Source organism: Orcinus orca, chromosome 3 (assembly GCF_937001465.1).
Source record: "Orcinus orca chromosome 3, mOrcOrc1.1, whole genome shotgun sequence".
Lineage (NCBI taxonomy): Eukaryota > Metazoa > Chordata > Mammalia > Artiodactyla > Delphinidae > Orcinus > Orcinus orca.
The window spans coordinates 98,454,765-98,480,699 of record NC_064561.1 but is presented as its reverse complement, the minus strand read 5'-3'; positions in this window follow the sequence as shown (position 1 = coordinate 98,480,699).

Here is a 25,935-nt window from a genome sequence, read left to right as displayed (position 1 = left end):
GGTGTGGGAATGAAGAGGTGAGAAAAGATGGAGGAGAAGAAAAGAACATTTATTTAACTCCAAGCTAGGAAAACCATGGTGGAATTCCCAGACTCCTATACTTATTAGCAAGTTACATGAAATGTAACTTATCAGCAACGTGAATAATGAGACCAACTATGATAAGAATTTATTTACATTGCCAATAATCCCAACTAACATACTAGCTCCTTTCAGTAAGTGACACATTCTAATCATCACTTCAGAGAAGACTTGCAGAACATAGATACTAGCTTAAGCATCTCTTCTTGGCCTCCAAAATATTCCATTTACATTGAGAGTAAACTCAGTGTCAGTAGACAGTCTGTTATTTGCTTATTGACTTGGAAGCTTACACATTCTGCACAGCACAATGGTCAGCAGTGAGCAATCTAATTGATGGATTATGAATTCAGTTTTTGAAAGTTGGCTCTAATTTACGTTGTCCTGGGCAGAGCTATTGTTGTTGGTAGCCCCACTATTCTAGGGTCCCATTTGCCCCCTTTTACACTCACAAGTCTAGGTTATCCAGTACTATAAGCTGTCTATACTGCCCAAGTCCTCAACAGTAGCCAAGAGAATAATGTGTATATTGGTTAAGAGCATATACTTTTCAGCTAAACATAACTGTTCAAATCCTGGCTAAACGATGTTCTATGACATTCAGTAAGTCAGTTAATACATACATGCCTCAATATCTCAGCTGGACAAAAGGAATAATTATGTCTCAGAGGGCTAAGATGTGGATTAAATGGATTAATATATGTGAAGCGTTTAGCACAGTGCTTGGTACATAGTAAATGCTTGAGGAATGGTAACAACTTTTATTACAGCTTGTACTAAGCAGGCCGATGCCACTAATAAGACTTTAATTGCTTTACATGCCCATTAACTTTCATTCTAGCCTAAGTTTTATGCTACTTTCCCCAAAATTCTGTTCTCTGTTGACAGAAAAAAAAAAATCGTTCCTGATGATCAGAGAGTATGTCAAAGTGTTATGGTAGGCAATTTAGCAGTCGGAATCAAAATCCTTAAAAATGTACATAACTTTGGATTCAGCAAATTCATTGCTAGGAAATAAGCATGGAGGTCTCTAAAGATTTTCTGTAGGAATATTTAGTTAAGTATGTTTATAATAGTAAAGCTTTGGAAAACAACTAAATGTCCAACAATTCATGCTACCTTAAATAAATATGAAATACACAACGGCATACTCTGAAGCCATTAAAATGATGTAGAGAAGAATATGAAGTGACATGGAAAGATGATCAATAAATAACAAACTGGGGCACATACTGTACTGTGATCCCAATTTTGTAAAATAAAATAAGATATGCAGAAATATGTCAATATTTAGCACAGGACAGGATTTATCTTGTTAAATGATTTTTGGAAATCCTAAGTGTAAAATGAGTATGTATTAATATTTATCCTCAAATAGTAAATTTTTTAAACATGCAAGTTCTCCAGAAAGTCCTTGCCAAGCATGAACCTAGCAGAGAGGTCTTTAGGCCACTGAAAGAAAGATACTGCTTTATTTTGTTGCCCAAACTATATTACCCCAAATCTTCAGCAACAGTTCCAAATCTAGCTCATTACTAATAAAGGTAGATAAATTCTATTGTCACATTTTACTCTGTATAAAATAGATATTCTTGGCAAATTTAACAAATGTTTTTCTCTCATGAAAAGACCTGTTGTATATCTTTAACTTAACACATTTATTCTAACCACTATCTTAAACTCATTTAAATTTAGATGCTCCTGTTATATTATTTAATCTAAGTCTAATGTTACCATACATAGAATATTTGAGAAATGTGATGAAGCAAGTTATAAGTCATATGAATGGCTATAATAGTTTCCCATTTTGGAGGGTTTCATGTTGTATCAAACACTGTCTTCCAACTCAACTTTCCCCTTCACTGGAACCTCTCTAATTGAGGCACAGTTCCATGGGGGAGAGTAGGATTAAGGCTTTGAAGGTCATAATCACTTTAAAAAGTCAGTATCTCATATGTACACACACGCACACACCATAAATAAGTGTATGAATATTCAACCAGATTTAGCAATAATTCCTAAATAATTCCGCAATAATTCCTTTAATGCTCCATTTGAAATTAACTTTATTTCAAAATAATTTTTGAAATTTATTTCTTATTCTTTTATTTCTTATTTTTCTTATTTTCTTATACTGGCCCTACTTTGCTAATGTGCTAAATGTTTGCTTAGCTTACCCATTGCATAAATCCAGCACAAAGCAGCCTGAATAATAAATTAATAATGAATGCATAATCATAATTTTTGAAGGCTAGGTATTTGGGGGATGGTTAGAGGAAAAATCTCCCCAATGTCATGACATGCTGTTCAGTCTGTCATTTATCTCAATGTTCAAATATGAAATGGACTGTGAATGGGAGAATGATCACACAGAAAGGAAACAATTAAAGCCATGTCTTCCCTTCCTTCGCCAAAGTCAGCATTCACTTGGCCACTGTAAAGACAGTCACTTCTATGCCAACCAGCTACCCTCAAAGGGTTCCTTAGGGCTCCACATGCAGCTACTACTTCAAACCTGGAGGCCCTCAGATGACCCTGCTTTTGTCATGTTTTAGTAATTCTACTGAGGAGTAATATAATGTGAATTCATTCTTCAAAGCCCATCTGTCCACATTTGAATCTCAGCCTCACATCTTAATGACTACAGGATCTCTCTGTGCCTCAACTTCTTCATCTGTAACACAGAACTAATAATAGCACTTACTCCATAGGTTATTGTGAGGATACAAAACACTTATAAAGCATTTCCTAAAAGATAGCAAGCACTTAGAATAAATGGGTAACTACTGGAGCGAGCAAAAGAGAGAGTGGTAAGAATTTAGGCATTAAGACAGGCAGGAGCCAGATCTCTTAAGGCTTTGAGGGCTGTAATATGAAGTTTGGATTTTTTTCTAAGTGTGATGTGACTCCATTGCAGATTGTGGGGTTAAGTTAGATCATGTGTGCAAGCTATCTAGTCTACTGCCTGATATGTTAAAGGTATATGGTCATAATTACATGCTTAACACTCAACATGTGGAGATTTATATATTAATCTGACACCAAGCGGTCTGGCCAGAAGATTATTACTGCAGGTCATCTGAGACCAGGAACCTCCAGACCCAAGAGAAAGTCAGTTGGTGGACTCTGAGCCACACAACGCACAGCTAGAATGACCGATTGCTTTTCTAACAGCAGTAAGACATGGTGTAGTCATTTATCTGAGGATTCAGAGGTTGAGTTCAAGAAACTTGTCTATTTAAATAAGGTTTTTTTCCCAATCCTAGTACAAGCAAAGGTAAATTCCATAATGTGAACGTCTACTCCCTCAACATGAACAGCTCCACAGGACCAAAGAAAAAGTGTTCTCTCTCCTCAATTCTTTAACACAAAGTGGGCCTTGGGAATAGACCAGTGCTACTGCTTCTGCAAAGTTAAATTGCATTCCCATTTAACAAAAAGGTGCCTTATTAGAAGCAAAAGAATGGCTATTTAGAGTTATGCCAGCTACTGATGAAAAATAAATTGTGAGCCCAGGACAATTTGAACCTGCTGCGCACGAAGTCTAAACATAAGCAAGCTCCTCTGAAAGAGATGCAAGGCTCCTGGGCTGGTGCCACTCTGCATGTGAGAGGAGTGTCACCAAGCCGGGGGCTGGAGGATAGAATATGCCACATGGATAGCAGACACAGCCCCTTGTTCCTTTCAAAACCATACTTGTGAAATTCAGAAAGAAAAGGCAGCTCTGAGTTGCAGTACTTTAAAAGAGTACACATAAAACATTTTAATATAAAAATTATATGGAGTCTGACCAGCATATAAAGTAGAATCTGAGGGTATTTCATTCTAGAGGTTACAAAAGACTTTGGCCTCAGGAACAGTCTGACAAGTAACACTTAGCACTTTGTATTAATAAATGAACCAGGATTCTGGATTACCAATAGCTAGAAATGTCTAAGTACAATTGATTACTGTTAATCTAAAGAGTAAACTTCAGTGTTAGAGAAATGTAAGCATTAAAGATATTCAAAAGACAAACATAGATGTAATATTATATAGATGAGAAGATAATGTAGATATTATATTTATTGGCTTGGCATTCATTATATTTTGTTAAGTATAAAAACAGGTTTAAGATCAGCATGTATTTTATAATCCCATTTTTAGAAAATATACTTCATATAGATTTGAGTGAAGGAAAGTCTGAAAGGACACACATTAAATTATTAACTGCTCTTACCTCTTAGAAATGGTATATCTGATTTTTTTTTCTTTTTTTCTATTACATGGGATTTTTATAATGATAATATGTGCACATATTTATATTATATAGCTAAAACCACAAACTTTACATAACACGATAGATGAAGACTAGTCTAAACTATCCAAGAATTTTGGAAACTTGAATTCCCAGAACAAACAAATAGGTTCACAATAGATTGAAATGCCTAATTGTTGCAGCATGAAAATATCTTAAGAATCCATTTAAGGCAACACTGAACGCAGACTCCTTCATTTCTTATTCCTGTGCATCGAGCCTAGCACTGAATTAGAGATGGCTTGCTATGGGGAGGATAGCAGCTGGCTGGCTGGACAGCATGCTCTTCTGACCATCTTGAGGGAAATGCTGTTACTGACAATGCTGGGAAACACATGGAGTCTAAGCCCAGGCAAAAGACCTGGATCAAGGCCAGCGCGTTCTTCTTCCCCTGATATCCGGTGAATGCTAAATTAATACTTGCTGAATGACTGACTATTTAACCAAGATGTAATTGGAGAAACCTTAGACATTGCAACAGATGTACTTCTCCGGCAGTATGCCTTAGAGAGCTTTGTGATTTCACAGGCACCTGCCCATGCATGACACAATCACATGCTTTGCATCTCAGGCTCAACTCTGAATGGCTTAAGTCAGTCTGGTATCAATGAGACACTATAGTTATGTCCACATCTTTTAGAACCCCACATCTGAGTATTGCTTACATACCAAAGTGTGTTAATCCAAAATTCATGTGCCCATTGTTCAAACACAGTCATTTCTCCCCCCAAACAGACTTCTGTTGCAGCACAGTAAGAAGCCTCCTTTCAGGATTCCAGAAAGATACTGTAAATGTACAGCAGTATTATGCATTATGATGTACCTCTTAGAAAACCAACTTTACTTTTACTTGTATAAATTTCTTGCCCTTTAAATATAAAAAATACCAAATTAAATTTTTTTTAAAAAATAAAACAAGCAATATAGAAGTATATAACGAAAAGAGTAAAACATCCCCTCACTTACCCAGGACTTCCACTACCCTGTAATATGCCTTTGTACGAATTTAAAATAGGCACCACTACCCTGTAAGATGCCTTTGTGTGAATTTAAAATAAGCACCCCTTTCTCAAGACAAAAAGCAAACATTTAAATTAGTGCTTTCTCATACAGCCTTAACAGTATATGTGCTTCGGTGATGCCTGTGTGAGGTTTGGACAAGGAGTGTCCATGCCAACATCCGTGTAGGTAAGGACGTGTTTTGTCTGCTGTCTTGAGTATGTGTGTGAGCACACATACCAGGCTGGCTCTCCTTCCCTGCTCCAGCACTCAATCAAAACGCCCAGAATCACCAGACACTGAATCCTACACAGATGCCCACACACTCTCCTATAAGTTAAAGTATGTGTACAATGTGGCTGATGGCCACATAGATACAGCTCCCTTGACAGCTACACAACTTGAACAAATGTATGCATTCACACAGGGCCTATCCAGTCCTCTTGCTCACCCCAGTCCAGTTTGCCAGATATAACAGCACTCTACATGTGGCAGAAGTCATTTTTAATTTGGAAATTAATGAGAGAATGCATTTAGAGGCTCTCTTTTGTATATGTAAAGTTCCACTGGACCTACATTAAGGAAGGATGTATTCTCTACTATGATATCCTTGAAAGTTTAAATGCCACAGTGCAGTTTCAAATGCAGATGTTAATACAGCTTATACTTTCCCTACCTATACTTGAAAACACTCTTGTAAACTCAAGGGAAACTTTTCCATTCTATATTCAAATGGCAATAGGGAGATTTTATAATACATGTCTGTATCAAATTTGGTGTGAAAATGTGTTTTATGGAACTTGTGAAAACTCACATTTGTGGCATCTTTCTAAATAGGACCATGCAGAGCACATTTTATACCCACCAGGTTCTTACACTTGAGCTCTCTAAATGACAGCATATGGATTTCAGATCAAATTAAATAAAACGCTTAGGGTCTTCTTTCCATGCATTCTAAGATGCTGTTTTCAATAGGAGTACAAGAGCTTAACACTGCATTTCTGTATGAATAAAATGAACTCTGTATGAATAAAACAGATAATAAATGTTTTGTTTTAGCCGTCTTTCCACTAAAACCTCAGAACTAGTTTCAGATATATTTTACATACATAAAGAATTACTGAAATAAATTATGTAAAATTTACTTCTCTATGTACTATGTATGAAATCCAAGAATTTTTGTTCATTTGTTTCTGTTTCATTGTTTTCTTGAAATAACCTCGTTATCATCAACAAAAAAGTTTGGGTTAAAACTGCAGCAATATAATAAAGAGAAACCCATACAATTAATTTTAAAGAAAAAACTAGCTGGATTTTTTTTCTAGTCACTTGTTCAGGACAGGATTGATCTTAGATCAAATTCTGAAGGAGACCTTTTCTCCCCACAGTCTCCTCACTAACTCCCCACACCATTCTTGCCATGATTTTCCTTCTCTCTCCCTCCTGTTCCCCTAACCCTTCTGCTCACCCCTCCTTTCTCAAACATTGCTCCCTCCTTGTTTCCTAAGGGCTCTGATTTACGCCAGCTAATTTCGTAAACTAATTTAGGTTGAGGCAACCCTAATGAGCCAAAATATGTTACTGCTCCAACAACATTTACTTATATTTGTCAGTGGCCAAAATCGGTTATCACCCAAAAAAGGGAGTAATGTTTGGAATTTGGAGTCTTCCAAAAGTCTAAGAGGAGAGTGACATAAGGGCGAAGACTCTTCAGCACTCTTCAGTTTATCCTATGCAGACACATATTGAATTTACAACATCTTCATGGACACATCTGTATTTTCCAACTCAGGAAAGGCACTGCTACTTAAAAATCACAGCCAGAGACTCATCTTCAGACCAAAAGAGAGATTGGAGGACTTCTACGCATTAGAAATTGGTCCAGCAGACACAACTAGTGAAAGAAGGCTGATTTTCACAGGTGGGCATTCTGTACCATTTTTGGCTAGTAATTGAAATAGATTGGGGATTTCTCTGGTGGCACAGTGCCAATGCAGGGGACACGGGTTCAAGCCCTGATCTGGAAAGATCCCACATGCCGCGGAGCAACTAAGTCCTGTGTGCCACGCTACTGAGCCTGAGCTCTAGAGCCCGCGAGCCACAACTACTGAGCCCACGTGCCACAACTACAGAAGCCCATACACCTGGAGCCCATGTTCTGCATCAAGAGAAGCCACCTCAATGAGAAGCCTGTGCCTCGAAACGAAGAGTAGCCCACGCTCACTGTAACTAGAGAAAGCCCGCGGGTAGCAACAAAGACCCAATGCAGCCAAACATAGATAAATAAATTAGGGTTTCCCTGGTGGCGCAGTGGTTGAGAGTCCACCTGCCGATGCAGGGGACATGGGTTTGTGCCCTGGTCTGGGAGGATCCCACATGCCACGGAGCGGCTAGGCCCGTGAGCCATGGCCGCTGAGCCTGCGCGTCTGGAGCCTGTGCTCCACAACGGGAGAGGCCACAACAGTGAGAGGCCCGCGTACCGCAAAGAAAATAATTAACTAATTATTTCTTTAAAAAGGAAATAGATTGGACCCTTTTTCTGACTCTAATCCTAAATTCATAGAAATCTGGCAACTCCAGTCTGAGTGCTGGAGAAGCTATTTACTAAATGATACCCCAGTGTCCTGGAAGCAGGAATGTTTCTCCCAAAGCCCCAAATTTACATCTAGGTATTTCTTGACTTGGTACCTCTTGTTAAATAGAAATGATGGAAATACCAGTTTCTCTTGGAATCCTAATATCAGTATTTCCTATTTTATTTCAATTATTGTCCAAAATTTGACTACCAACGCTTAGAACTCAGTAACGCTAGGTAAGGTTGAAACTGAAAAATTCAGATGTCTGACTCTGTATACCCATATTCTTAGGAAAAGACTTATTCTTTATTTACCTTCATATTTATAACTAAAACCTAAGTTGTGACCCCTGCATTATCCAGACAGTGCATGGAGTAGCATTCAAGGGAGCAAAATCTAGCTGTTAAATAATTTAAAAGGAAATCCAATATTTATTTCAGGTTTTAAAAGAACATTAAGGGGGATACAATTTTTAGCTTGCCGAAATATTTTGTCCAATATATTTTTCCAAGACCCATTTTTTTGTAAACCATCGCTACCTCAGAAGCCATCATCTTACAAAACTCCAGGGTTTTTTTACACACCTTTTATTCTGCTCTCCCACAATTTCCCTCTCCTTGCTCTCCATTATAATAAGTTCCTCTCCCAGCTTAGTGCCCCCAACTTCTACACCACATCTCTACTCTGGTTTCAAGCTTTCCCTTCTCCTGATTGTGCAGCAAAAAAAAATATTCAGAAACAAGGATACCAGAGGGTGGGTACACTCACAAGTTAAATATATATATATATATTCTAAAACATCTTATGGAAAAAAACCCAAAAGAACTTTTTGGCCAACTATATATATATATATCTATATAGATATATATAGATATATCTATATAGATATATTGATATATATTCCCTTTCTTCTATTCTTAAAATGCATAAACTCAGTGCAATCCAAGAAACGCAGTCTCTCAGGGCAGAAATTCAAGTCAATCGCTGTCTTCAAACTTGCTCATTATACATCAGCCATTTGCTCCTAAACAAGTTGTATTACTATTTCCACTTACAAAGCACTTTTCACTTTTCCAATTACTCTCTCATCTATCATTCAGTAATATTGTGAAGAGGAAAAGCAGATGCTGTCACCTGTGAAAGACCAGGCAACACTTGCACAGAGAGGTCCTATGACATTTAAGCAGACACAGAGATGAATTCATATTCTACCCAATGAGATTATCCCTTTCAGCTTAACTCTTATGTGGAAGTTCCTTTTGTTATTTTCCTTCGAGGATAATTATATCCCACTCATCATCAAGAAGAGGTCATGAAAGCAGAGAGCAAAGAGATACCAAAGCCCATCCTGATCAAAAACCTTAACTGTTCTTATTAAAAGCATACAAGGACTACTCAGAAATACCATTGATATAAATCATGCACCGAGAGTGAACTTTAGGTAAATAAATAAGCAAATTCTTAGAAGGTTTTTAATCAGCAAAGCCATATTGTGCATGCCATACCAAAGATGATCATCAGTCACAGAATTACCCAAGAAGAAATTAAGGAATAGACTATAGGAAAGACAACGTTTGACTAAGCCACTCATGGCTAAAGTTTTCCGCCAGTCCCTAATGGAGAAAGCACAGACAGTTTTATCAGAACTTGAGAGTATATTGATTTAAAAACAAGTAACTCTAGACTCCCTATTGCAAAAACACCACAATCACAGCTAGCTGCTAGAGAATCATCAACAGGAAGACACTGGAATTCACCAAAAAAGATACCCCACATCCAAAGACAAAGGAGAAGCCACAATGAGACAGTATGAGGGGCGCAATCACAGTAAAATCTCCCATAACTGCTGGGTGGGTGACTCACAGACTGGAGAACACATACCACAGAAGTCCACCCACTGGGGTGAAGGTTCTGAGCCCCACATCAGGCTTCCCAACCTGGAGGTCCTGCAATGGGAGGAGGAATTCCTAGAAAATCAGGCTACTGGGATTTGATTGCAGAACTTTGACAGAACTGGGGGAAACAGAGACTCCACTCTTGGAGGGCACACCCAAAGTAGTGTGTGCTTCGGGACCCAGGGGAAGGAGCAGTGACCATAGGGGAGACGGAACCAGACCTACCTGCTAGTGTTGGGGGGTTTCCTGCAGAGGTGGGGTGTGGCTGTGGCTCACCGTGGGGACAAGGACACTGGCAGCAAAAGCCCTGGGAAGTACTCCTTGATGTGAGCCCTCTCAGAGTCCACCATTAGCCCCACCAAAGAGCCCAGGTAGGCTCCAGTGTTGCGTTGCCTCAGGCCAAACAACCAACAGGGAGGGAACACAGACGCACACATCAGCACACAAGCGGATTAAAGTTTTACTGAGCTCTGCCCACCAGAGCAACAGTAAGCTCTACCCACCACCAGTCCCTCCTGTAGGGAAATTTGCATAAGCCTCTTAGATAGCCTCATCCGCCAGAGGGCAGACAGCAGAAGCAAGGACTACAGTCCTGCAGCCTGTGGAACAAAAACCACATTCACAGAAAGAGAGACAAGATGAAAAGACAGAGGGCTATGTACCAGATGAAGGAAGAAGATAAAACCCCAGAAAAACAACTAAATGAAGTGGAGATAGGTAAACTTCCAGAAAAAGAATTCAGAATAATGATAGTGAAGATGATCCAGGACCTCAGAAAAAGAATGGAGGCAAAGATCGAGAAGATGCAAGAAATGTTTAACAAAGACCTAGAATAATTAAAGAACAAACAAACAGAGATGAACAATACAATAACTGAAATGAAAAATACACTAGAAGAAATCAATAGCAGAATAACTGAGGCAGAAGAATGGATAAGTGACCTGGAAGACAGAATGGTGGAATTCACTGCTGCGGAACAGAATAAAGAAAAAAGAATGAAAAGAAATGCAGACAGCCTAAGGAACCTCTGGGACAACATTAAACGCAACAACATTCTCATTATAGGGGTCCCAGAAGGAGAAGAGAGAGAGAAAGGACCCGAGAAAATATTTGAAGATATTATAGTCGAAAACTTCCCTAACGTGAGAAAGGAAATAGCCACCCAACTCCAGGAAGCGCAGAGTCCCATACAGGATAAACCCAAGGAGAAACATGCCGAGACACATAGTAATCAAATTGGCAAAAATTAAAGAAAAGAAAAATTATTAAAAGCAAGGGAAAAATGACAAATAACATACAAGGGAACTCCCATAAGGTTAACAGCTGATTTCTCAGCAGGAACTCTACAAGCCAAAGGGATTGGCATGATATACTTAAAGTGATGAAACAGAAGAACCTACAACCAAGATTACTGTACCCGGCAAGGATCTCATTCAGATTCGACGGAGAAATCAAAAGCTTTACAGACAAGCAAAAGCTAAGAGAATTCAGCACCACCAAACCACCTTTACAACAAATGCTAAAGGAACTTCTCTAAGTGGGAAACACAAGAGAAGGTAAGGACCTACAAAAACAAACCCAAAAGAATTAAGAAAATGGTCATAGGAACATACATATCGATAATTACCTTAAACGTGAATGGATTAAATGCTCCAACCAAAAGACACAGGCTTGCTGAATGGATACAAAAACAAGACCCATATATATGCTGTCTACAAGAGACCCACTTCAGACCTAGGGACACATTCGGACTGAAAGTGAGGGGATGGAAAAAGATATTCCACGAAAATGGAAATCAAAAGAAAGCTGGAGTAGCAATACTCATATCAGATAAAATTGACTTTAAAATAAAGAATGTTACAAGAGACAAGGAAGGACATTACATAATGATCAAGGGATCAATACAAGAAGAAGATATAACAAATATAAATATTTATGCACCCAACATAGGAGCACCTCAATACATAAGGCAACTGCTAACAGCTATAAAAGAGGAAATCTACAGTAACACAATAATAGTGGGGCACTTTAACACCTCAGTTACACCAATGGACAGATCATCCAAAATGAAAATAAATAAGGAAACAGAAGCTTTAAATGACACAATAAACCAGATAGATTTAATTGATATTTATAGGACATTCCATCCAAAAACAGCAGACTACACTTTCTTCGTAAGTGTGCATGGAACATTCTCCAGGATAGATCACTTCTTGGGTCACAAATCAAGCCTCAGTAAATTTAAGAAAATTGAAATCATATCAAGCATCTTTTCTGACCACAATGCTATGAGATTATAATTGAATTACAGGGGGAAAAACATTACAAATACATGGAAGCTAAACAATACATTACTAAATAACCAAGAGATCACTGAAGAAATCAAAGAGGAAATCAAGAAATACCTAGAGACAAATGACAATGAAAACATGATGATCCAAAACCTATGGGATGCAGCAAAAGCAGTTCTAAGAGAGAAGTTTATAGCTATACAAGCCTACCTCAAGAAACAAGAAACATCACAAATAAACAATCTAACCTTACACCTAAAGGAACTAGAGAAAGAAGAACAAACAAAACCCAAAGTTAGCAGAAGGAAAGAAATCATAAAGATCAGAGCAGAAATAAATGAAATAGAAACAAAGAAAACAATAGCGAAGATCAATAAAACTAAAAGCTGGTGCTTTGAGAAGATAAACAAAATTGATAAACCATTAGCCAGACTCATCAAGAAAAAGAGGGAGAGGACTCAAATCAATAAAATTAGAAACGAAAAAGGAGAAGTTACAATGGACACCACAGAAATACAAAGCATCCTAAGAGACTACTATAAGCAACTCTGTGCCAATTAAATGGACAACCTGGATGAAATGGACAAATTCTTAGAAAGGTATAACCTTCCAAGACTGAACCAGGAGGAAATAGAAAATATGAACACACCAATTACAAGAGATAAAATTGAAACTGTGATTAAAAATCTTCCAACAAACAAAAGTCCAGGACCAGGTGGCTTCACAGGTGAATTCTATCAAACATTTAGAGAATAGTCAACACCCATCTTTCTCAAACTGTTCCAAAAAATTGCAGAGGAAGGAACACTCCCAAACTCATTCTATGAGGCCACCATCACCCTGATACCAAAACCAGACAAAGATATCACAAAAAAAGAAAATTACAGACCAATATCACTGATGAATATCGATGCAAAAATCCTCAGCAAAATACTAGCAAACAGAATCCAACAGCACATTAAAAGGATCATACACCATGATCAAGTGGGGTTTATTCCAGGAATGCAAGGATTCTTCAGTATAGGCAAATCAATCAATGTGACACCATATTAACAAATTGAAGAATAAAAACCATATGATATCTCTATAGATGCAGAAAAAGCTTTTGACAAAATTCAACACCCATTTATTGTAAAAACTCTCCAGAAAGTGGGAATAGAGGGAACCTACCTCAGCATAATAAAGGCCATATACGACAAACCCACAGCAAACATCATTCTCAATGGTGAAAAGCTGAAAGCATTTCCTCTAAGATCAGGAGAAAGACAAGGATGACCACTCTCACCACTATTATTCAACATAGTTTTGGAAGTCGTAGCCATGGCAATCAGAGAGGAAAAAGAAATAAAAGGAATACAGATTGGAAAAGAAGAAGTAAAACTGTCACTGTTTGCAGATGACATGATACTATACATAGAAAATGCTAAAGATGCTACCAGAAAACTACTAGAGCTAATCAATGAATTTGGTAAAGTTGCAGGATACAAAATTAATGCACAAAAATCTCTTGCATTCCTATACACTAATGATGAAAAATCTAAAAGAGAAATTAAGGAAACACTCTCATTTACCATTGCAAGAAAAAGAATAAAATACCTAGGAATAAACCTACCTAGGGAGACAAAAGACCTGTATGCAGAAAACTATAAGATACTGATGAAAGAAATTAGAGATGATACCAACAGATGGAGAGATATACCATGTTCTTGGATTGGAAGAATCAATATTGTGAAAATGACTATACTACCCAAAGCAATCTACAGATTCAGTGCAATCCCTATCAAATTACCAATGGCATTTTTTATAGAACTAGAACAAAAAATCTTAAAATTTGTATGGAGACACAAAAGACCCTGAATAGCCAAAGAAGTCTTGAGGGAAAAAAATGGAGCTGGAGGAATCAGACTCCCGAACTTCAGACTATACTATGAAGCTACAGTAATCAAGACAATATGGTACTGGCACAAAAACAGAAGCATAGATCAATGCAAAAAGATAGAAAGCCCAGAGATAAACCCACGCACCGATGGTCAACTAATCTATGACAAAGGAGGCAAGGATATACAATGGAGAAAAGACAGTCTCTTCAGTAAGTGGTGCTCGGAAAACTGGACAGTTACATGTAAAAAATGAAATTAGAACACTCCCTAACACCATACACAAAATAAACTCAAACTGGATTAGAGACCTAAATGTTAAGATCGGACACTATAAAACGCTTAGAGGAAAACATAGGAAGAACACTCTTTGACATAAATCACAGCAATATCTTTTTTGATCCACCTCCTAGAGTAATGGAAATAAAAACAAAAATAAACAAATGGGACCTAATGAAACTAAAAGCTTTCGCACAGCAAAGAAAACCATAAATAAGACGAAAAGACAACCCTCAGAATGGGAGAAGATATTTGCAAATGAATCAACTGACAAAGGATTAATCTCCAAAATATATAAACAGCTCATGCAGCTCCATATTAAAAAAAAAGAAACAACCCAATCCAAAAATGGGCAGAATACCTAAATAGACATTTCTCCAAAGAAGACATACAGATGGCCAAGAAGCACATGAAAAGCTGCTCAACATCACTATTATTAGAGAAATGCAAATCAAAACTGCAATGAGGTATCACCTCACACCAGTTAGAATGGACATCATCAGAAAATCTACAAACAACAAATGCTGGAGAGGGTGTGGAGAAAAAGGAACCCTCTTGCACTGTTGGTGGGAATGTAAATTGATACAGCCACTGTGGAGAACAGTATGGAGGTTCCTTAAAAAACTAAAACTAGAATTACCGTATGATCCAGCAATCCCACTACTGGGCATATACCCTGAGAAAACCGCAATTCAAAAAGACACATGCACCCCAGTGTTCATTGCAGCACTGTTTACAATAATCAGGACATGGAAGCAACCTAAATGTCCATCAACAGATGAATGGATAAAGAAGATGTGGTACATATATACAATGGAATATTACTCAGCCATAAAAAGGAACGAAAATGAGTCATTTGTAGAGACATGGATGTATCTGGAGACTGTCATACAGATTGAAGTCAAAAAGAGAAAAACAAATATCGTATATTAACACATATATGTGGAACCTAGAATAATGGTACAGATGAACCGGTTTGCAGGGCAGAAGATGAGACACAGATGTAGAGAACAAACGTATGGACACCAAGTGGGGAAAGCAGCGGGAGGGTAGGGGGTGTGATGAATTGGGCAATTGGGATTGACATGTATACACTGATGCGTATAAAATTGATGACTAATAAGAAAAAAAAAACTCTAAAGGTAACTAGCATTACTCTATTTTTTTTATTCTATAGTGTGAGTTCAGCCATGCTACTTAATGATTCTCTTATCATCATAAAGCCCTGAACCAATGAATCATTTTAGCTGTGTTTACAGTATGATAGCTAAACCAGATGGACTCCTCCTTATTAACCATTCTTTTATTTACAATGGACAAGCCAAAAAAGTATCATCCCTTAAAGAATATTGCTTTCAACATCTTTATTCCTATTTGAGTTTGCTGCATGTGGCAGAGTAGTGACTAGAAAGTGAATTTATTCAACAAACTCTTAATGAAAGTGCCAGGCTTTTTGCTCTGTGCTGGGGATACAGACATGGGTCCTCACAGAGCTCACTGATTTTAGAGACAGACATGTAAGCAGATAACACATGGTACAAAGTTCTAAATGTTATTACTGAACTATAAAGGCAAAGTCATGGAGTGGATAGATAGAGTGGAGGGTGACAAAGAGAGGTGGGAAGTTATTATAAAAGTCTAAATAAAGAAACAATATCAACCTGTTTTATTTTATCCATAACACTTAACACCAGCTTAAATTATTTTGTTCATTTTTAAGGATAATTTTGTCATCTTTTTCTCAGCCCTAGATTTTAAGGTCCATGAATTGGAAATCTTTGCCTCTGCATGGTGTCCTCAGTGTCTAAAATAGTGCCTGACACATAGTGGGAGCTTGCTATTTATCACCCCACCAAAAAAATATATATGTTCCAACACCCAATACTTCCGAACATGATCTTATTTAGAGAAAGGATCTTTACAGAAGTAACCAAGTTAAAATGATGTCATTAGGTTGAACCTAATGACAATCCAATTACCTAATCTAATATGACCAGTGTCCTTATAAAGAGCAGAAATTTGGACCCAGTAACAGACACATAGGAAAGATGATATGAAGAGACACAGGGAGAATACAGCCATCACAGGTCTCAGAAGGAACCAACTCTGCTGAGACCTTGATTTCAGAGTTTAGACTCCAGAACTGTGAGACAATAAGTTTCTGTTGCTTAAGCCACCCTGTTTGTGGTAACATGTTATGGCAGCCCTAGCCAACTAATACAGAGGTCAAGGTGTGTTTGTACATGGAAGAGAGGAATGAGATGAACTATATTAGAGGAAGTAGAGGAAATGGTAGAGACAAAAGATAGTTCTGACTGGATTTTGTGATAAATTGGGTCTGGGAAGTTAAGGAGAATGAGGAATCAAGTACAATTTAATACTCATTACTTTGGAAAGATTAAGAATACAGAAGAGAAACAAGTTTTGATTGTCCACGTGCATATTTGTGTATGTTTGTAGGAGGTAGAGAGGTTCAATGCAGGAGAGTTTAGCTATAGATAAGCATCCACAATATCCATGTGAATATTTCTAGCAAGCAATGGGGAATATAGGTCTGGAACCAGAAGAATGGGAAATGTACACATGGGAGTCCTCCAGAATTGTAAATGGTGTTTGTGTCATAAGTGCAAATGAGAGCTACTAAGGAGAACATACAAGTTGTGAACAGAAATTGATCATAGGTGAGTCTTTCTAGGGAAAAATATTATCATTTACGTACAATGAATAGGAATAAGATTAAACAGAGGAAGAGGAGGAAAAATGGGAGAAAATGATTCTGTAGAATTTGAGTGAAGGGTGATTTTCAAGAGATTAGGGTTGAAGCTGGGTTATGAAGGATTGGGAGTGAAAATATCCCTTTATATTGGATTATGTGTGGAGCGTTTGGGTCAGAAGCCAGCATAGGGATGACTGAGGAGTGAAGGGATTTGGAAAAGAGAAACCACATTTCTAATATAAAGTTCTGAGTGTTCTAAATCCATTGACTGATAATGCCCAGGGCCAATCCAAAGAACCTGAAAACATTCAAACAACACTTACCTATTGCAGGGTCCAATCTGGGGGACCCCCCCCCCAGAATTTATGAACAATTTCAAAATGCTTGAAACATATTTGCTCAAGAAAATGCTTCATAAATTTTAATTCAATGTAGGAAAATGGTTTTGTTAATGGAATTGGAAGTTTAGTTGTCAGCAGTATATATATTTTGCAAATTTTTGAATAGGAATTTTATTTCTTAAGATGCAGAGTTTGTTTTATCAGCAAAGTCTTTTAAAACATGAGGTCTTTGAGCAGGACTTTTGAGAGATAGAATTAAAAAGATTCTTGATAGTTTGCAGCATTTTTAACTGACTTCAGAACAAATTATTTATTACTAGTAGTTTCCAATAATAATATAAGACCCCATTCTCCATGGAGACAGAAACTTCATCTGCTTAGCACATCATTATATTCCCATAACTTGACACGGAACCAGGTTCAAAAATGGATACAAAATAAATATATAGTTAATATTTATAGTGCTTAACTCAGCTACAGTGTTCATTCATATGGACCTTCTCATTGGGCCTAAATATATCTAAATTCTTTTATTTTGGAAAGACTGAGACAAAGAACTTCATATGTACTATATTAAAATTAATTTGTGTCCAGGCTTATCTACTAAAACATCAGAAAGTATAAATGAGTATTTGTAGAAATTTTATTGGCATTGCATTCCAGATAAAGTTTGCTAAAGCAGAACAATGTGAATCTAATTCAATTTTTAAACTTCAGGTTTCAATAAACAACATTAAATGTTACTGCAACAATATCATTCTCAGCACAGTGTGACTTCTTACAGCATTGCAGAGAAAGATAACCAAATTTGGGGGCAAAGTAAGTTTGTTCTTACGTTAAGCTTCATAAAATGCATTTCACTCAACACACTTATGGTGAAGTTGGTCATTTCAACTACCAGTTTTTTTTCTTCAGCTCCAAACTTAGTAGAAGAACTTTAACTTCCAACACCTTTGATCAGTAGATGTCATTTCTATAAAGATTAATTATACAAAGAGATAATCTTCTAAATATGAATATGAAACAACATAAGACAGATTTAAATTTGTGAAAATGTTCAAATTTCATTTGTATACCTCTGAAGTGTCTTCAAAGTTACAGACTAGGAAAACAGTCCATTTTCACTGATACTTAAGAGCCTGGATAAAAACTTTGGGTAAAGGGACAAAAACATCACTATAATCTTTACATTATTTCAATCCCTCAATGTATATAGGCAGAAATGCACCAGGACAGTGAGAATTGTTTATAAGAAAGAATATGTTAAAATTTAATGCTCCAAACAGATCCTGGAAATTGTTAAACTCTTTGTAATGCTCTATTTTAAATAAACTAATAAGATTACTCCATTGAAATAAAAACAATGCAAAACTCTTATTCATTCAGTATGGAAAAAATATGGAGAAATATATTACAAATTAGGCAAGCGTATTTACCCTGTCATTAAACTTACTTTAAATTGAGAGGTATGAATAATTCTCCTTTATCCACACCTTCACACTGACTCATACTTTGTCCTTTCTGTGGCATAAACTAGTATTACAGCATTTTCATGAATGGATGCATTAATAATAATATGGCCATTTATATTCAGACTCCAGCAAACCTCACCTTGAGGGACCCTTTGTCTCATTGACTTGATTCATTATGAGTCTAACTAACAGGATTGCAGCTTCTCAGTATCAGTGTCCTATTTAGTTCTAATTTGTAACATCATAACCTTTGCTTAACCTCTCATTCAAGGAAGTCTTACAGTTCCTCTTCTAGCCAGAAAAATTGCATAAATATTTAAATGTTAATTCAGAGAGAGTAAGAATGATGTCAAAAATGTCCCTTAGAGCCAAAATTTCTGTGGATCTAGAGTAGTAGCATTATAATATGACCTAAAAATTCAAAAAGTATCATTTTTTCCCCTCTAGCTTAAATATTGTTTGTTCATGAAAGATTTTTTAAAATACCTGGAGGGTCTGAGGTCATTCTCCCTAGAGTCTTTTTATTTTAAAGACAAATGGGAACTTGTCAAATAGCTCAGAAAATCCTGCAAATAATTATGGAAATGCCAGTCAAGAAAGCTGCATTTCCTTACTTCTAAAAATGTGGCTTTGATAAGTCAAAAAACTTTTCAACCTGCTTATCTTGTACATTACGCCCACAAAATCCCTGAACTAATCATAGCTTATGAAACCATGTTGTCAAAATAAAAAAAATTATAAAGGTATATAAACTTGAGATTAGATTAATTTCAGCAGTCATTCAAAGTAGTAATTTAAATACAGAATTTGAGATAAATGCTTCCATTATTAGGTAGATATCTTATTTTAGAAGAGTAGTATGAGAATTCTTGACAAGCCAAATGATCAAATTTAAAAGTACTATATGTGAGAGTTTTAGATTTGGCAAGATTGCATACTCAACCTGAAAATTTATTCCAATTAAAATAATATTCAGCTCACCAATTTTCATCTTTTCTTCTAACATTTCCTAGAGTAAAAGCCTTTTGATTTAAAATATAGAGAGGTAATTACTGCTCCTTCTTCAGTTTTTAAAGGTTATTTCTCTTCATGTTTCCTTTAGGGTCCTGGATTTGTGCTGAGCTAATTATGATTTTCAGGCTTGAGGACTTTGGTTTCTATGCTGTATAGTGCACTCTGTAATCCATGTTGGTTGGCATTCAGAGTGCCATGTTGATCTGTCACTTAGTGAGTGGAATGACAAATCGTATCAATTCCCAAACAAAGTATCGGTAAAACATTACAACAACAAACACCACAAGATATTACATGAATTCAGTCTAAACTGGATAACATAAACCCTACACACAGGCCAAATATATTTTCCCAAATATTTATGGTGACTGACACATCTTATGAAAAAGCCTCTCTCCTTACAACTAAGAGGAGAGAAGAAGTTCAAAGACCATGTGCTCAGGAAAATTTCTTAATTCTGGAATAAGGATTGGTTAGAAAATAATAAGATAGTATCATATCGAACACAATGGTTGCAAAAGAATCATGAAAGCTCCCTGTGGATTTCATCAAATGGAACTTCGAGGTTTAAAGGGAAGTTAGTCCAGAGTGGCTGATCAATACTCTTTCAATCAGATGGCTTATAAAAAACCAGAATTAAGTTGGTATAACACAATCATCTAAAGTAAAAGTGACGGTTACAGAGCAGGTACATGAGAAAGACAAATGCTATATCATTAATGTAGTATTGTCTATGCACTTGGTACAGGACCTATTTTATAAATGAAGGAATGGAGATTCACACATATTCAAGAACACAGAGCTATTAATTGCTAAACCAGCCCCAGTTCTTTTGACAGTAAGTCCATCTTTATTCCCACCTGACTACTTATACTCATTGAGTTCCATGAATTCAAAACCTTTCAAAAAATATTTTGGAGGCCACCATAGGGTTACTAAAGTTTTATTTTGCCAAGCACATTAAAATAAAAACAAAAAGCCTATGTAACAGTAATCATCAGTTCACAAAAGAAAGGACATTTTATTCTTTAAACTGAAAAGAATTGTCATTGAAAAAAGTTCACTATTTCTTTTTATTTTTTTGTTTTCATTTCACCACACATTGGTGAGAAATTTACATCAAAGTGGGCTAGACCCCTGCTTAGAAACCCTGCTTTTTGCCATAGCTGTCTTCAGGTATCAGCCCAGGATATGTACTAGAATTTTATTATAGTTGAATCACCTGGAAGTAAATTTTTGCACACCCTCCAAAAGATGCAGCATATATCTTTCAACCTAAGGCATATTTAGCATTTTATTTTTTTCAAATTGGAATGGAACTAAAATTTTCAATATAAATATTTAATATCATTATTTCTTTTTCTCTACAAAAGCTGTATTTAATTCAGCAATGCATCTTATAATCATTGATAGCATAGTCTTGCATCAAATGCTGTATGTTTTGAATGAACTGATATACGTTCAGACAAAAAATGTAAAATATATTAGATAATTCCCAATCCCCAATATCTAGTGACAGGAAAAGTACAGGCACTCAAGTGAAATGAAGAGATAGATTTCTGTGCTCTCAAGATACCTTTGCAAGATTCTAATTTCGTAACCAACATTCTCTAAGAAATTGAATGGTAACAAAAAGTAGTTGGAGTTGAGGTTTAATTTATTTATTTTTGCCTATAAATAACTCTTTTATCTAGGGTATCGGGAAATGATGTGCTCTAGTTAATCAAATATTCTGGTTAATAGACTAGTACTCTACTTAAGACCATGCATATATCACTGATTATGAAAAATTAAACCACAATAAAATATACTTAGCACAGAAATTATGCTGAAGTAAAGTATTATCTTTTTTTTGATGACTCAAAATGTACTTTAAAGCCTCACATTCACCATTATGAAAAATCAGGTGCTGTGGTATAGAGAAGAGCCAGGTAATAGAACTCTTAGTTTAACTGGACATCAAATAAACTGTATTTGTTCACATTTCATGCTCTTTAATAAATTAATCCAAAGTAACATTGTAATTATTTTTTTAAAATCTCAAAAATGGATTTTCTTCCAATGTTGCTTTCTTCTCTATATGCTTTACAGACACATAATGGTATACTTTTATCCTATTTTTTTCACTAAATATTGCATCATAAGTATTTTCCATGTTTAGTGACAAAATCTTGATAATAGTGAATTTTAAATGATTGAATAATACTTTCAGCCTGATTTACCATAATTTTGTTAAACTTTTCTCAATTTTTAGCCATTTTAGTTGTGCTGAGATAAACATCTTTGTTATATATTTCTTAAAAGCACTTATCACTACCTGAAATTATTTGTTTGCCTAATAAATTATTTTTGTCTTTCTTATTAGAATAGAGTTTCTGTGAGAGCAGGAATTAAGTGTGTCTTATTCATCACTGTATCCCCAAGCTCAACACCAAGACACACCATATGAGTTCATAAATATTTGGTGGGTATATGGATGAATGAGTTATCATGCATATTTTCATTTGCTTAGGAATAGTTCCCCAAAATATGACTTTGGGTCTTGCTGGGTTTTGCCTCTAGTTGCATGAGTACACTCAAGTTACAAAGTCTACATAAGAAGGTAGACAGTCTGAGTGGTTCTTATAAAAATGCTTGGAAAACTCAAAGTTGGTAATGAAAGCAGCCTGAGAAAGAGACAGAATGAGCATGAGAATGATCAAACAGGATTCAGATATTCGAAGAAAACTTAAGAGCCTGGGGAAGCAATAGTGAACAAAACATAGAAGAACCAAGAGGATCATAGAAGGGGAATTATTAGTGAAAATCGGCTATTTAAAGTATAATTTCTGTTTAGAATTAAAAAGTCTAAGGGAGGAAAAAAAGGGGAGCTAATAGCAAGAATAGAAAATTTTCAGTAAATTAACTTCAATGAACCCCCAAAACCAAGCTAATTATCAGAATCCCCTAGAAACTATTAAATAAAATTTAATAGTTTTAATAAAAATTTCCCAGCATCAGTCCTGGAAATTCTAGTTCAGCATCTCTGAGTTTTGACCTGGTAATTTGTATTTTGAAATTTTCCCCTGGATATAAACTAAATTTGGTATCATTTATTATAGAACACAAAGGATGTAAAATAAAAAGAAAACTTAATGCTAATATGTTATGGCTTAGTCATATTACACTCAGATTCTGTATATTTTTATAAATGTTAGAGAATTCTTTAAAATATTATATCTACCTCTATATCAAATTGTCTGAAATACTTCTAGATCTTTTGTTCAAACTATATTATATCTCGACTCTTAGTGACCAAATAAAGGGACACTGCCATAGAACAATTTCAGTTAGACTCTTCTTCAGCATGTGTTTTTCTGAGCTCTAAGTTGAACACAATCAACTGTATTTTATTCAATTCACAGAAGAGCTATGATGTTATCATAGTCCATCATCAAATTTTTATAGACTTCTTACTTTGTATTAGTAACTTCTATTAAAGTCAATGGGAATCATACCAATGATGCCTTGGAAAAAATCTGAAAACGTTAATACAAAGTGCCTGTTAGTTGAACTGCCCCAGTATTTGATCGTTTTTATTTTATTGTGTCTTAAAATTCAAATCATCCAAATTACTTTCCATAAAATATGACTTCTTTCCCAGTTCAAAATTTTTTGTTAATCACAAGCTGTTTTTATTTATCTTCTCTAAAATATCTAACTGATGGGAATGTAATGTTCTAGCACTGAAATCTCTTAGAAAGGCTGCTCTCACAAGATTTGCAGTCCTGCTTTGTAGATCTATATATTTGCCTTTGTCCTGAGTATACAAACCCCCAACCTCTTAGAACCTATAATTTTTGAAAATGGGAATCTAGCTTACATAGGAACTGGGTTTTTTTGGTATGTTTTTGTTTTGTTTTGTTTTGTTTTGTTTTGTTTTGCAGTACGTGGGCCTCTCACTGTTCTGGCCTCTCCCATTGCGGAGCACAGGCTCTGGACACGCAGGCTCAGCAGCCATGGCTCACGGGCCCAGCCACTCCGTGGCATGTGGGATCTTCCCGGACCGGGCCACGAACCCGTGTCCCCTGCATCAGCAGGCGGACTCTCAACCACTGCGCCACCAGGGAAGCCCAGAAACTGTTTTGAAATGATGCTAGAGTATATGCTGAAGGTTTAGGTACACTTTAGGAAATATATAAGCTCCATGCTTTAAACTGTCATTAGTCTCAGAAAGATGTTAGCTATTTCATGAAGACTTTAGGTAACTTTCATTAGATGAATAAAAAGCATATTTAGTACTACAGAGAAGAAACAATATAAGAATTTGTAAAGAGATTTTCTTTCAACACCAGAAAATTGTGTTTTCATCTTTTCATTTCTTATTAGCAGAATAACCAGAATAAACAGGGGATTTCATACCTGTGAGTCTCACTTGCCTCATATGTAAAATAGGTGTAATTTCATCTGCCCTACCTAGGCCACACCAATATAATGAAGATCAAATGAGCCAATATGAGTGGAAGCATAATAAAAATGTAAAGGGTTACACAAATTTAAGAAATTGTTATCATTATGTTCTATGAAATCAATATAAATGTCTGGAGTTTTATTGGATTTTTCAATATATTTTCAAAGAAGATATGATAGTTGAGAGTTTCTGTAAGAGATTCTGAAATAAATTGACTGGTAATGAAAGTGTTTCCATTAAGCATGTGTAGTTCATTAAGTTATTCCACATGGCACCCAAATCATTAGTATCCTAAATGTAGCAAGGAAGATTGTGAACCAGTGATGACAGACATAAATCTACTACAAGAGACAGGGTTACTTTCCATGGAGTAAGTGTTCAGCTAATTCTTGCTATGACTACAGAACACTTCTATTTATTGGCTTTTTTACCAAGATTCCCCATTCATTTCTGAAATCTTAAAGAGTTTCCTTACAACCATAGTTTGATTTTTTTTTTTTTTTAAAGAAACACATGGTGCAAACTGACTGTTAAACATCCGCATCCAGTTCATTTAGCACAGAGCACTGAATCACTGTCTTGGCAATAATGAATTTGCTTTCCAGATTAAATCAAACTACTTATATTCTGGTTACTTGACTATGAAATCATGTGGCACCACTTTTAATTTGTTTATACCATATTACTCATTGGTTAAGGAAGATCTACACATACATTGTTCAATGGAGAAGGTCACTACCGTTATACACATTAACACAATGATGATTCAAAAATGTCGTTACTGATGGTTTTATTCCCTCCTGTGAGCAAGGTCTGAGATACTTATACCAGCAATGCCTCTTAACTGCATAATTCAAATATCGCCATGTGCAAAACTGTAGCAATTTGTATGCTATAAACTTGTTAAACTTTGCCAATGCTGTTTTCAATTTATCTTTAAAAAAAAAGAGAGGAGTGGAGTCAAGATGGCATACTAGGAGGACATGGAATTCATGTCTTCTCACAACGAGGGCACCTACCAGGCACTGGTGGGGGACCACGAACACCTAAGGGGATGGGAGGAACCACCTGTAACTGGTTGTTTCAATTATAGTTTTATTTTTCCTAATATATTTTTTATCTTTCTAATTTTATTTTTTTTCTTTGATATTGTACTGTATATTGTACTTTGATATTCTTTCTTTCTTTTCTTTTCTTTCTTTTTTTTTTTTACCGTGCCACGAAGCTTGCAGGTTCTTGGTTCCCAGGTGGGAGGTTTGGCCTGAGTTCCTGTGGTTGGAGCTCCAAGTCTAAACTGCTGGACTAACAGAGACCCTCAGACCCCAGGGAATATCAACTGGAGTGACGCCTCCTGGAGGTCCTCATCTCAGCACCAAGACCAGGCTCTATCCAACTACCTGAAAACCCCAGTGCTGGACGTCTCAGGCCAAACAACCAGTAAGACAGGAATATGTCACCACCTGTCAAAAACAACAAACAAATAAAAAATGAAACAACAAAACAATTTGTTACAGACGAAGGAGCAAGGTAAAAACCTACAAGACCAAATAAATGAAGATGAAATAGGCAACCTACCTGAAAAAGAATTCAGAGAAATGATAGTAAAGATGATCCAAAATCTCGGAAACAGAATGGAGAAAATACAAG